Here is a 10706-nt window from a genome sequence, read left to right on the forward strand (position 1 = left end):
GGAGCTGCCGCAGGCATGCCTGCGGCGGGTGCCGTGGTCCCACGGCTCCGGTTGAGCTCCCGCAGTCATGCCTGCGGCAGCTCCGCTCGTCCCGGGCTCCGGTGGACCTGCCGCAGGCATGCCTGCGGGAGCTCAACCGGAGCCGCGGGAAGAGGGGACCCGCCGCGGGACTGGGGAAGGGCGGCGCAGCGCACCGCGCTGCTTGGGGCAGCCTGATTTCTAGAGCCGCCCCTGCACACAACCAAGCAAGGAGCATATGCATGCTGTTCAAATGAATGGTGCAGGGCTTCTTGGATTGAGGGACACGGGTGCTGAGATTTCTGTGGTCAGGAGGGACCTTACCCAGAAGAAGGATTTGTTGCCAGGTAAAATGGCAGAATTAGAGCTGTTAGCGGGTTACAAAGTCTTTGCACCTTTAGCTAAAGTACACATGCAAACTAAGGATTTGCAGGCTGAACTGACTGTTGCAACGGTGGCACACAATTTTGCACCGTTTCTATTGGGGAACGATTTCTTTAGTGTGGCAGAATCTGTCCCAGGGCTGGTTAGCAGTCGGGGTCGGTGCGGGGTGAAGTCACATGGACTGCTGGGGGAATAGGAGGGTGTCTCATAGATTCCCCTGCAGCAGTAAAGGATGCAGCTTTGGGGGCAGGGATGGTTGTGGCCAGTTCTTGTAGTCCCAGGGCTCAAGGAAAGTTCCAGAGGGAGGGGCTGGACGAAGCCAGCTCCTGTCCCGTAATCATCTCCCCAGGGGAGGGGGAGGAACCACCTTGTAGCAGGGGGGCCACCCCAGCTGCTGACTGCCAGGAAATTGCAGGTCAGCAGAGGGCAGGGCCTGCCCTGGGGTGCATAGAGACGTGTGTCCCAAAGGTGGAAGTTGGGGTCCTGGTGACCACAGTGGTGGAAACAGACCCCAAGATCTCTGTAGCTGGAAGCAAACCCAACCTGAGTGAAAAGGGGGGAATTTTGCTGGCCAGTGAAAAGTCTGCCATAGCTGGTAGCTGTGAGCCCACAGTTGGACCAGGGTCACCTTCCCTTTTGGGGGACACAGGAGTGTCTGACCCAGAGGGGAGCCCAGAGAGGGAAGCCCAGATGGAAGGGGGGGCAGAGAGTCCCCCCACCTTTTGTGGGAAGGGACTTTCCCAGGAGGAGGGTGAAAAGTTTGCATTTAAAATGCCAGCGCCTTCTCCTGTGGTTCATGTTGTAAGGGAAACCTGGGGGTCAGATCTCCTGAACGGGGGAGTCCATCCAGCTGGCCTGTTGGGAACAGAAAGTGGGGTGCCCAAGGGGTCCAGAGCCCCCCATTGAAAGGTGGAGTTCTTGCTGCACCTGTAAGAGATAAAACTCTCTCTCCAAGATGGGGGTGGTGGGGAATCTCTGCATGGGTGGAACTTCCCAAGGGAGTGCGGTCCAGCCCAGAGACATTCGAGAGGGAGGGGCCGAGGGCAGGCATGGTGGCAGTGCACCCTCTCCTTGCCAAAGGCTCAACCACCTGCCTGAATTAAAAGCCTTCTCCAAAGAGGCAGAGTGCCTACCAGAGGCTACAGAGAGCTGGGAAAATGCAATAGACACTAAAGGAGTCAAACTGAGTGAACGAAGCCTGTCCACCGTAGATTTGCTATTAACCTTGTGTCTTTTGCTAATTCACCTATGGGATAAAACAAAGGAATTCGTACTAGTGTTAAACCCTTTAAAGATGTGGGACATACCTGCTTTGTGGAAGAAACTGTTGTACATGCTAGGGATGGTGACAGGAGAGCCCCACAAGCATGGTACTTTTCAGCCTACGCCTGTAAACAGTCTGGAAGCTTGGAACAGCAGCAAAAGCATAACAGCCCCATGCTGCTGTGTGGAAGGGGAAACTGAGGCACACTGCCTCATGGCATTGGTGGCTAAATGCCAAAACGCCTCCACTGTAACAGATATCGCTGTCTGCATTCTGTTAACAATACTACACCCCAACCTGTTTTCTGGCATCTGAGGACCAGGACCCCCAAAACTGGCTAGGACCCTTAGGAATGACATCATATGGTTTAAAGGTACTTGAAAGGAGTGTAACCAAAAACAAACAGAGATTTTACATGTACTGCCTCCGCCATGGACAGTGTCCAAATCTCTGGCAGTAAGCTCAGGGGGAGGGTGTGACGGTACGTCCCATAAGGCTCTATGGAAATATGCTTAGAATGTGTTTATGCTACATATGCCATGTAACACATCTCCATAAAGGTTATGATCTACTGAATGTATTAATCCTATTTGTATGCATGTATCATTTTTGTATTCAAAGTGATGAATGTTGGCTGTGTACCGGCTTGATTTCTAAATAACCTTAGTAGAGCATTTGGTCAGTTCCTGGGGAAATTAAGTAGCTAATCAAGAAACACTGAAAGGACAATAAGAACAGGAGTACTTGTGGCACCTTAAAGACTAACAAATTTATTTTAGCATGAGCTTTCGTGAATTACAGCAATAAATTTGTTAGTCTTTAAGGTGCCACAAGTACTCCTGTTCTTATTGCGGATACAGACTAACACGGCTGCTACTCTGAAACCTGAAAGGACAATGGATCTTGGAATGCTCCAATCCACATAAGAAGTCTACTTGAGGAAGTCCAAGGTAGCATGTAAACAGTGGATGCTCCCTGTAAAAACTGTGAGTCATGCATGGACATGTGACTTGCCCAGGTGACTCCAAATCTCCATCTTGGAGCTGGACTTGGCACAGGAGTGAGGAGTGGATCTCCATCCCCAAGAGAAAGTCTATTTAAACCCCTGGGAGAGCCCTCCATTTTGTCTTCAGCTGGCTAAAGAGAGAGCCTCCACCCCCACCCCAGGATACCCGAAAGAAATGGGAACAAAGGACAGTGACTGCAGGAGGTGTGAGTGATTGCTGGACCCAGGCTAAAAGGAGATTAGTCTGTCAAAGGAGCATTGTGGAACTGGTGGGGATCTTATCTGTATTCAGTTTGATTAGATATAGATTTGCGCATTTTAAGCTGTATACAGGGTAAAATGGATTTATTTGGATTTAGACCCCATTGGGAGCTGGGCATCTGAGTGTTAAAGACAGGAACACTTCTGTTAGCTGCTTTCAGGTAAACCTGCAGCTTGGGGCAAGTAATTCAGACCCTGGGTCTGTGTTGGAGCAGACAGGAGTGTCTGGCTCAGCAAGACAGGGTGCTGGGGTCCTGAGCTGGCAGGGAAAGCAGGGGTAGCAGTAGTCTGGGCACATCAGGTGGCAGCTCCCAGGGGGTTTCTGTGATCCCATCTGTCCCAGATGCCTGTCTAGAGGCCTTTGAGAACTTACACGTCGGTAGCCCTGTGGGAGTAAGTCTATCATGCATCAGCTGTCTTTGCTCATGTCTGAGACACAGATCTCAAGAGGAAAATCTGGAAAAGGACAAAATGGAAGAATGAACCGGCTCAGACTTCCTTATGGTAGCGGTCACCCCACCAAAGCTCCCAACTTCCGGGGGGGTGTAATATAGTTATTTAACAGAGCCGTCTGTGGAGACATGTCATGTACCATGTTTTACTCACACAAGTATAGAGGAGGGGACACATTCGTACTGACACATTTAAATAAGTTTTATTAATTGCCTGCTTTAACACAACCTTTTAGAGCTGCCTGTAAAAATGGACGCCATGACCCCTACCATAAGGGAGTCTGAGCTGGTTCCTGTTGTCAGTAGCTACTGGTGTGGTGCTCCCTGCAATGGACACAGCTCAGTCAGTGGTGGGGCTTTCCACTGCACCCTAGGCCGGACAAAGATGTGCTCTCCGGTGCGTATTCTTATACAAGGGGCAGAACAGATTACTCATCGCTCCTGACGCATTGAGGTGCAGCCCCTTTGCGCGTTACTGCCTTTCTCCTGGCCCAGGTCGTTTCGAACAAATCTGTCCATCATCTTATCCTTCCATATTGTCTATTCATCACATTGTGCTTTTATACTGTCATTAGGCTGGGTCTGCCTGTTCCTGGTTATCTGTGTGGGATGTGTTCGTACCCAGCTGTTCTGGTGCTGTCTTGGCATACGTTCCTAAGAACATAAGAACGGCCCTACTGGGTCAGGCCAAAGATCAATCTAGCCCAGTATCTGTCTACCGACAGCGGCCAATGCCAGGTGCCCCAGAGGGAGTGAATCTAACAGGTAATGATCAAGTGCTCTCTCTCCTGCCATCCATCTCCACCCTCTGACGAACAGAGGCTAGGGACACCATTCTTACCCATCCTGGCTAATAGCCATTAATGGACTTAACCTCTATGAATTCATCCAGTTCTCTTTTAAATGCTGTTATAGTCTTAGCCTTCACAACCGCCTCAGGTAAGGAGTTCCACAAGTTGACTGTGCACTGCGTGAAGAAGAACTTCCTTTTATTTGTTTTAAACCTGCTGCCCATTAATTTCATTTGGTGACCCCTAGTTCTTGTATTATGGGACTAAGTAAATAACTTTCCCTTATCCACTTTCTCAACATCACTCATGATTTTATAGACCTCTATCATATCCCCCCTTAGTCTCCTCTTTTCCAAGCTGAAGAGTCCTAGCCTCTTTAATCTCTCCTCCTATGGGACCCTCTCCAAACCCCTGATCATTTTAGTTGCCCTTTTCTGAACCTTTTCTAGTGCTAGAATATCTTTTTTGAGGTGAGGAGACCACATCTGTACACAGCAGCTGAAACCCTTCCTCTTCTAGCAGCCCTCTTTTTGCCAATTTCTGCGAGCAGGGCCTGCCTCTGGCTCACAGCCTAAATTTGCTTAGCAACATCTTGACCCTTACTTCAGATCAGGCCTCAGGCCTCATCTTACTACAGTTCATTCTTCCATTTGTCCTTTTCCAGATTTTCCTCTTGAGATCTGTGTCTCAGGCACGAGCAAAAAAAAAAAACAGCTGGTGCACGATATATTTACTCCCACAGGGCTACCGATGTGCAAGTACTCAGAGGCCTCTAGAAAGGCATCGTCGAGCTGTTGAGAGATTTTCAGTAAAGAACAGTGTAAGCACCCTACTGCGTGTTGTTAATTTATGCAATCCCTGGTTTCTAGCCCCATTACACCCCATCCTCAACCGTCGTTTCTTAATTATTCATTTAACCGAGCGATGACTTTTCCATTCACCTTGTCTGCTGGTGACTTCCCCAAGCCATGATCGCCTTCCACCTCGAGGGGGGTGGACAATGAGAGGCCTTCACACTAATCAGGATGCCTAACAAGGGTTTCGGAGTCGGATTCCAACGTATCCATCAAGGGTCCTCCTTGGAACTGTCACTGAGGTAGCGCTTTCTCCACACAAGTCCAAAGGTGCTCGGAGCTAAAACAAAGTCCAAAGTTCTCACAGGGATGGTAAAGGAGTCCATGTTTCCTCTCAGCAGCCTTTCCACAATTTCTAAAACACGTGTCCTTGGTCAGAGATGGCCTCCTCTGCCCAGAGCTGGGACTTATGGGGTAATGGTGCTGCTCTCTGATTGGCAGAGGGCGTTGGGAGGAGTTCTTAGAGGGGCCACATGACCTACTTCCGAACAGGTCACCCCACCCCGGCACTCACTCTGGTTGGTCAAATCTCCTCTGAGGGCGGTCCTATTGGGGCAAACCCCATCCTGATTGGTAGAGGGAAGTAGGTGGAGTTCTTAGAGGGGTCACACAACCCACTTCCAGATGGCTCACTCCACCCCAGAACTTGCCTTGATTGGTCTAATCTCCTCTCAGGGTGGTCCCCAGCATCTGAAACCCTTCCTGATTGGTAGAGGATGGTGGGAGAAGTTCTTAGAGGGGTCACACGACCCACTTACGGACGGCTCACCCCACCCCGCATCTCACCCTGATTGGTCAAATCGCCTCTCAGGGCACTGCTAATGGGACAAAACCCATCCTGATGGGTAGAGGGCAGTGGATGGAATTCTTAGAGGGGTCACATGGCATACTTGCTTCTGGTCATGTGGCTACCTTGACCCCAGAAGTAATATCCTCTGGGGCAGGACTTCTGGTGACAGGATGGTGGTGTTTAAGGGGTCAAGGGACAGGTTAAGGGGTCAAGGAGCAGGGTTAGGGTTTGATTGATGGTAGGGCCCTTATACTACTAGCCTGCAGTTATATCACTTCAGATTAAAGTGACCATACGTACTGGTTTTACCAGTACAGTACTGGTTTTTTGGACATTGGTCTGGTTAGTCGTGAGATGTCATCAGTACAGTTTAGGATTACAAAATCAAAAATTATTAATTTATCAAAAGATTGAGTACATCAAATCAATCCTTGATAAACCAGCCTAAATCAATTTTATTAATTTATCCTAGTTTTAGTTTTATTTTACACGACGGTTCTCGTCGTTGGATCTCGGCAATACTCAGCATTCAGCACACGCACTCTCACTATATTGTGGCCGCGGCGACTCTTCGATAATACTCCCGCGCATTACATACAGTCCGATCGTGGGAACTCAATGATGACGTCATCACACAGAATCGACCAGTTCGGTGTTAGCTTCGGACTATAAAAGGACCTCCGCAGCACAGGACAGGCACCAGTGATCTGGCATCTTCGGACCGTGACACTGGCCCTCAGAGCTCCGCGCTCTCTCGGTTACTCGAGCTTTTCGCTCCGCCGTTTTCACGGCGCACCTCGCTGCTTCGCCAGGACCCGATGACTTTGCCCCCTTGGACCAGGATCGACGCCTTTGCCCCTTTGGACCAGGACCGGCGTCTTTGCCCCCCTCGATCCTGGACCGGTGACTTCGCCCCCTCGGACCAAGACCGACATCCAACGAAGTTTGTAATAATTGTTTATTTTTGGACACCCATGGCGCCAAAACGACGAAAGTGCGTCTTCAATGACGAGTTAAAATCAAAATATACATTCATCAAAGCAAGTACTAATAATGACAATAGTGAGGTGGAATGTGTAAAATGCAGAAGTATATTTTTATTGCAAACAGTGGAAAAACCAACATTGAAAACCACATACAAACAGTCAAACATAAACGGGCCGTGTCTGCAGCAATTGCAAGTATGAGTGTGACATCATATTTTAAGAAAAAACATTTTGAAGATGCTGAAAGAAAACTAGCTGCAGCTGAAGGTTTATGGGCGTACCACACAGTAATGCATAATCACTCATTCCGATCAATGGATTGTACCTGCAAACTGATTAAAACATGTTTTGATGCCAGGTTTACATGTTCTAGAACAAAATGCGAGGCAATAGTTACCGATGTGCTGGTGCCTTATGCGAAACAGTTATTGGAAGAGGATTTAGATGCTGCACATTTTATTTCTATTTATTTGGATACATCAAACCACAAGGAAGTAAAGTTGATTCCCATAATAAGAAGATATTTTTCATACCAGTCTGGAATACACGTCAAAATTTTGGAAGCAAGAGATTTGCCAGGCGAAACATCTGACATAGTTACTGATTATATTTTGGAAGTGTTAAAAAAGTATTGTTTAGATACCAAGGTACTTGGATTTTGTGCTGACAACACCAATACTAACTTTGGAGGAATGCGAAGAAGTGGGAAAAATAACATTTTTACCAAGCTGAAATCAAATTTGGGTGGAAGAGAGCTTGTGGGAATTGGTTGTGCCGCTCATATTTTGAACAATGCTATACAAACTGCTGCCGACTGTGTACCAATTGATGTGCAAACTTTCATCACCAAGATTTATTCATACTTTTATATATATACAGTGCACGTTAATGAATTGAAAGAATTTTGTGAATTCGTGGACATCAAATATAAGAAAGTCTTGGGATACAGTGTCACATGATGGTTGGTGTTACGACCCGCGATTGAGCGCGTCCTACAAATATATCCTGCCTTAAAATCATATTTTGCCTCAAACGAGAAGAGCCCCACAATTATCACAAATTATTTTGATAATTCAGAGACAGAGTCTTGGCTTTATTTTTGCATAACGTGTCATCAATGTTCCACAATACTATTTTGAAAATAGAAGGACAGGGAGATTTCTATTATAGAAACTAGCAATATTTACAGTGACTTAAAAACAAAATTAGCTGACAGAAAAGCAAACGTTTTCTTGCCATTACAGGTGTGGCAAAATTTGAAGCAGCTTGAGGAAGAAGGCATATTAAAACCTGCTATTTTCAAAGAAAAAGTGGTAGAATTTTATGACACATGTATTCAATATCTAGAGGAATGGGAAGGACCTATTAAGCATACCGAAAAATTCAATTGGGTTTTGTTAAACACTAAACTCACCCATGACAACATTCAAGTTTGCAGTGATTATATTCTTCAGTATTTTTCTGAAATCAATTTAGTAGAAGATGAACTGTTTGATTAAACCTGCTTTGTCCTACGCTACATTACAGATGAAAAAATTACTCACGGGAGACAAAATTCTGTACCACTATCGAACAGATGGATTGAAATATTCAAAGCCTTCAGTGAAAATGATGTTTCCTACAAAAATATTGGCAAATTGGTAGAATATTGTCTCTGTTTACCAGGAACCAATGCACCTGCCGAACGTCTTTTTTTTTTTGATGAACAATATCTGGTCCAGTGATAAAACTCAAGTACATGTTGAAACTTTGAAATGTTTGCTAATTACTAAATATAATTTTAACCAAACTTGCATGGAATTTTATAAAAACATCCAGGAAAACAAATTATTATTAAAATCAATCCACTCTTCACAAAAATATAAGAAGCAAAATTAGGAATGTAGATTAAGTACTTTTGTACCATTTTTTATTAAAACCATTTTGTTTTACTGCTACACTTGTTTCTTTATTACTTGGATCCCAAAATCCTAAGTATACAATTATGTACTAATCTACCCATATCAAAAAAAAATTTCTGCAAAATTACTTTCATAATATATAATATAAATAAAAGAAGTACATTTTATTGTATTCTTTCGCTTAAAGAAAAAAAAAGATAAGCATACTCCGCAATATTTTTTCAATTTATATTCTACGACAGCGACTATTACTCATGCTGGCTGAGCTATTTTAAATGTCCTGGTTTTAAATTTGAAAAAAATGGTCACCTTAGTAGATGGATGGTTTGGTTGAAGACTATGAAATAGAAACTGGACCTTGGGGGGGAAATATTGACACTTCTGATCCCTTCGAATTCCAGCGGGCGAAAAAACCCAGCAAGAAACCAAAACCCAAGGCCCAGACCGTCCCTAAAGTGACTGTAGAGTACTTCCCGTCGTCTTTCTCTACCGCGGCCCTGACAAAACCAGAAGACTAAAGCACAGTCTGCCTGACGTCGAATTAGCGTGCTGCCATCGTCTTCAAACGGCCTGTTTGCTTTCCTGCCACGCCACCATCTCAGCCGACAGATAATTTGAGAGCTTTTGGGTCCATGTTATTCTTGGCTAGTCTCTGTCACTGGTTTTCCTTGCTTTGCTTTGGGGTGGCTGACAGGCAGGCGTGAAAAAGCCCTTGCAAAATGGGGGAAGCCTTTTCAGTTTTATATTCTCTGCTAAGCTGCAACAAGGACTGAAGTGTGTGGCCGAGTTGCCCCTCGCTTGCAGACCTCACACACGTTATATCCATCCCGGCCACGTTCCCTTCCAGAGACGGCCGTTCTCACAGGGCCTCCTCTGCTTGAGTTGCCAAAGATTTAGGCATTTTGGTGCCTTCATTTTCAGGTGCCAAATCTGAGATCCTTTAACGGGGCCTGATTTTCTGCAGGTGCTGAGCAGCTGCCTTCTGGAAGCCAGGCCTGTTTTAATTGCTAGACACTTTTGAAAATCTTGGCCTTAATTGAATTCTGAGCCTGTGACTAAAGGGGTGACATGTGAGATTGCTGGGAAGAGATGGAGCTTCATGTGAGGTGCACCAGTCCTACCAAAGGCTCCAGTCACAAGGTAGGGATCCCGGTGATGGTTACTCCCACGGTTACTGGCCAACTCTCGCAGTCTTATTGCAAGTGTTATGACAGCTGGTGCTTTTCTTACAGACCCAGCTCCTGGAGTCATGTGATGAGGCGAGAATCGGGGCTTTTCATTTTAAATCTATAAAAGCAGGTTTCTAGCCCTTGTGGGTGGGAGAAAAAAGCTTGAAATCGTGGTGCCCTGAGGCTCAGAAATCAAAAGGCTAATAAAAGAACTGCAAGCACAGTAGCTTTAGAACCTTGTGATTTGCCAAGTCCATTTCATGATTGTCAGGACCCTTGACCTATGGTTTTGGAACGCTTGGGGCTGGCAATAGGGAGTCAAGGATTTCCTCAGGTGCCACTCCTCGATGATAAGCAGAGGGGAAACGCAAGGCACAATCTTGCAGAGCCAGAGGCTCTGCAGGGAAGGGCCGTGCTGCATGGAGCTGTCCTGACGGGAAGGCTGAGGGGAATAGGCAGAGCCAGAAATATTTGTGTGAGGAGCTGAGCAGAACTTCATTCCAGTAAGACTGAAACCACCTGCTGTGGTTTCTCCTGCTGCCCCAGTAACTCCCCATGGCCGGGCCGCCTTCTCTGACAGCCCTTTCCAGCTTTGCTTTGCCCCGAGGCTCCTTTGGACTGGGCGTCTCTGGCTGTCCAACAGCTTAATCCGTCAAGGGGGAAAGGCTTCCAGTCAGGTTGAAGGGCTCAATCTCCCTCCTCCTCTGCCTCACACCCTTGCTGCTACTCCGGCATATGCTACTGGCTACATACGGTCCCAGGTCAGCTTCTCTGGCCTCCCACCTGCTGGAGTGGGGCTGCTGGTCCATGCGGAGCTATAGCAAACAGTG

This window comes from Mauremys mutica, chromosome 2, assembly GCF_020497125.1.
Source record: "Mauremys mutica isolate MM-2020 ecotype Southern chromosome 2, ASM2049712v1, whole genome shotgun sequence".
Lineage (NCBI taxonomy): Eukaryota > Metazoa > Chordata > Testudines > Geoemydidae > Mauremys > Mauremys mutica.